At 43.8% G+C, this 3,300-nt stretch overlaps 1 long non-coding RNA gene across 1 annotated transcript; it reads left to right on the top strand.

Moving 5' to 3' along the window:
- The first annotated feature begins 230 nt into the window (after nucleotides 1-230).
- Nucleotides 231-2,842, top strand: LOC129825201 (uncharacterized). Its single transcript, XR_008754834.1, has 3 exons — nucleotides 231-662; nucleotides 749-835; nucleotides 2,746-2,842. It is a non-coding gene; the product is annotated as an uncharacterized LOC129825201 (long non-coding RNA).
- Nucleotides 2,843-3,300: the final 458 nt, after the last annotated feature.

Below are 3,300 nucleotides of genomic sequence, written 5' to 3'. Positions count from 1 at the left end.
AGTTCTAAGCAGAGCTTAAAAATATGTATGACCATTTGTTTTCCTGTTTTTCATGTCGTTTTGGGATTAATTCGTGTCACATATCAGTTCGCAAACAATGTATAAATATATATATACATTAATTGAATGAATAAAGCTGCATACAAACATGATCTCTTTCTTGAGTAAGGCAGCTCCAAAATGCAGGTGTTTCAGCGTAGTTCAGTGCATTCTGTGGTGGCGGGGCAGCCAGCGAAAATACAGAGCGTAGGCATTGGTAATCTTCTCTATTTGCGCCGTGATAGGCTCAAACAGTCATCATGAATCACGTCGACAATCTACTGGCAAATCCTTTTCAAACCTTGGTACTATATGAAGAGAAATTATAGATAACACGTATCGGTGTTCATCGGCCATTGGGCATAAGCATTACACAAGTCGGAAATCGCAAGTTCAACTAGTGTTTTGGAAGGACTCAATGGCTAACTGCAAGCGCCGCAAAGCAATCACTGTTTTGCTTCCCCTGCCTGCTATTAGGTAGAGAGGATGTGTGGTGCAAGTCTGGATTTAAGGATTTAAAACATCTGTCTGAAAGTGTCTCTTTTCCGAGTTTAAAAGTATAAACATTCAGACGCAACACCATGGACCAGAAAAGGTTGAATACATTGGCAGTGTTTTGAAAGGTCATCCAAGTCGGCAACTCAGACTTCTTTCTAAAGCTCCGACCTGAAGATCACTGACATCATGATTAAACCTTGTTTTTTTTTAGTTCCCAGTTGTCTTGAAAGCACCATAAATCCAGAGTGATGACAACGTTTGCCCACAAGAAAGACCGCCGCACCACCTTCCTGTTCAAGTGAGCGCAGCACAACAACATACACTGCTCAAAAAAATAAAGGGAACACTTAAACAACACAATGTAACTCCAAGTCAATCACACTTCTGTGAAATCAAACTGTCCACTTAGGAAGCAACACTGATTGACAATAAATTTCACATGCTGTTGTGCAAATGGGGTAGACAAAAGGTGGAAATTATAGGCAATTAGCAAGACACTCCCCAAAAAGGAGTGATTCTGCAGGTGGTGACCACAGACCACTTCTCAGTTCCTATGCTTCCTGGCTGATGTTTTGGTCACTTTTGAATGCTGGCGGTGCTCTCACTCTAGTGGTAGCATGAGACGGAGTCTACAACCCACACAAGTGGCTCAGGTAGTGCAGTTCATCCAGGATGGCACATCAATGCGAGCTGTGGCACAAAGGTTTGCTGTGTCTGTCAGCGTAGTGTCCAGAGCATGGAGGCGCTACCAGGAGACAGGCCAGTACATCAGGAGACGTGGAGGAGGCCGTAGGAGGGCAACAACCCAGCAGCAGGACCGCTACCTCCGCCTTTGTGCAAGGAGGTGCACTGCCAGCACCCTGCAAAATGACCTCCAGCAGGCCACAAATGTGCATGTGTCAGCATATGGTCTCACAAGGGGTCTGAGGATCTCATCTCGGTACCTATTGGCAGTCAGGCTACCTCTGGCGAGCACATGGAGGGCTGTGCGGCCCCACAAAGAAATGCCACCCCACACCATGACTGACCCATAGCCAAACCGGTCATGCTGGAGGATGTTGCAGGCAGCAGAATGTTCTCCACGGCGTCTCCAGACTGTCACATGTGCTCATGTGCTCAGTGTGAACCTGCTTTCATCTGTGAAGAGCACAGGGCGCCAGTGGCGAATTTGCCAATCTTGGTGTTCTCTGGCAAATGCCAAACGTCCTGCACGGTGTTGGGCTGTAAGCACAACCCCCACCTGTGGACGTCGGGCCCTCATACCACCCTCATGGAGTCTGTTTCTGACCGTTTGAGCAGATACATGCACATTTGTGGCCTGCTGGAGGTCATTTTGCAGGGCGCTGGCAGTGCACCTCCTTGCACAAAGGCGGAGGTAGCGGTCCTGCTGCTGGGTTGTTGCCCTCCTACGGCCTCCTCCACGTCTCCTGATGTACTGGCCTGTCTCCTGGTAGCGCCTCCATGCTCTGGACACTACGCTGACAGACACAGCAAACCTTTGTGCCACAGCTCGCATTGATGTGCCATCCTGGATGAACTGCACTACCTGAGCCACTTGTGTGGGTTGTAGACTCCGTCTCATGCTACCACTAGAGTGAGAGCACCGCCAGCATTCAAAAGTGACCAAAACATCAGCCAGGAAGCATAGGAAGTGAGAAGTGGTCTGTGGTCACCACCTGCAGAATCACTCCTTTTAGGGGGGTGTCTTGCTAATTGCCTATAATTTCCACCTTTTGTCTATTCCATTTGCACAACAGCATGTGAAATTTATTGTCAATCAGTGTTGCTTCCTAAGTGGACAGTTTGATTTCACAGAAGTGTGATTGACTTGGAGTTACATTGTGTTGTTTAAGTGTTCCCTTTATTTTTTTGAGCAGTGTATGTCTTGTACACTGCTGCATAAATTATGTAATATGCCAGGGAGAAATGTATACAGTAGCTAAGAAAGTAATACTAAGTGTATCTTGTGTAGTACGCTTTTAGTAGCCGATGTGTCTCACCCAAAGAATTTGGTCCCTCTCCCCCTCAGAACTACTGTTCTGACTTTGTAGCCTATAGCCTGTTTAAGATAAATGTCATTGAATATTGTAAGAGCTTTAATTTTCTGCTTTTATTCCACTGTTATTGAACCTATGGTTCTGACTTGGTGTAGAGGGAGAATAATGTAAGAATGGCCCATGTTCTGAATTGTGTCGCTTTACATTTCAGAAAGGCGATCACACAGAGAGAGAGAGAAGACTTAACCAGGTAACTAGACGCACTTGTTCATATGGCCTACTTTCTATCCCTCATCCATCCTTCTCCAGTTGTGTAATGTACTTAAGTAAAAATACTTTGAAGTAGTATTTTATTAAAGTATCTGTACTTTACTATTTATATTTTTTGATTACTTTTACTTTTACTTCACAACATTCCTAAAGAAAATAATGTACTTTTTACTCCATACATTTTCCCAGACACCCAAAAGTACTTGTTACATTTTGAATTCTTAGCAGGACAGGAAAATGGTCCAATTCACGCACTTATCAAGAGAACATCCCTGGTCATCCCTACTGCCTCTGATCTGGCGGACTCACTAAACACACTTGCATAATTTGTAAATGATGTCTGAGTGTGCCCCTTGTTTGCTTAATATAAGGAATTTGACATTATTTATATTTTTACTTTTGATACTTAAGTATATTATAGCAATTTACTTTTCTTTTTATAATTAAGTATATTTAAAACCAAATACTTTTACTCAAGTAGTATTTTACTAGTTGA

The sequence above is a fragment of the Salvelinus fontinalis genome, chromosome 27, assembly GCF_029448725.1.
Source record: "Salvelinus fontinalis isolate EN_2023a chromosome 27, ASM2944872v1, whole genome shotgun sequence".
In the NCBI taxonomy this organism is placed as follows: Eukaryota; Metazoa; Chordata; class Actinopteri; order Salmoniformes; family Salmonidae; genus Salvelinus; species Salvelinus fontinalis.
The sequence above is the reverse complement of the archived record's forward strand: the minus strand, read 5'-3'. Positions and strand labels throughout refer to the sequence as shown.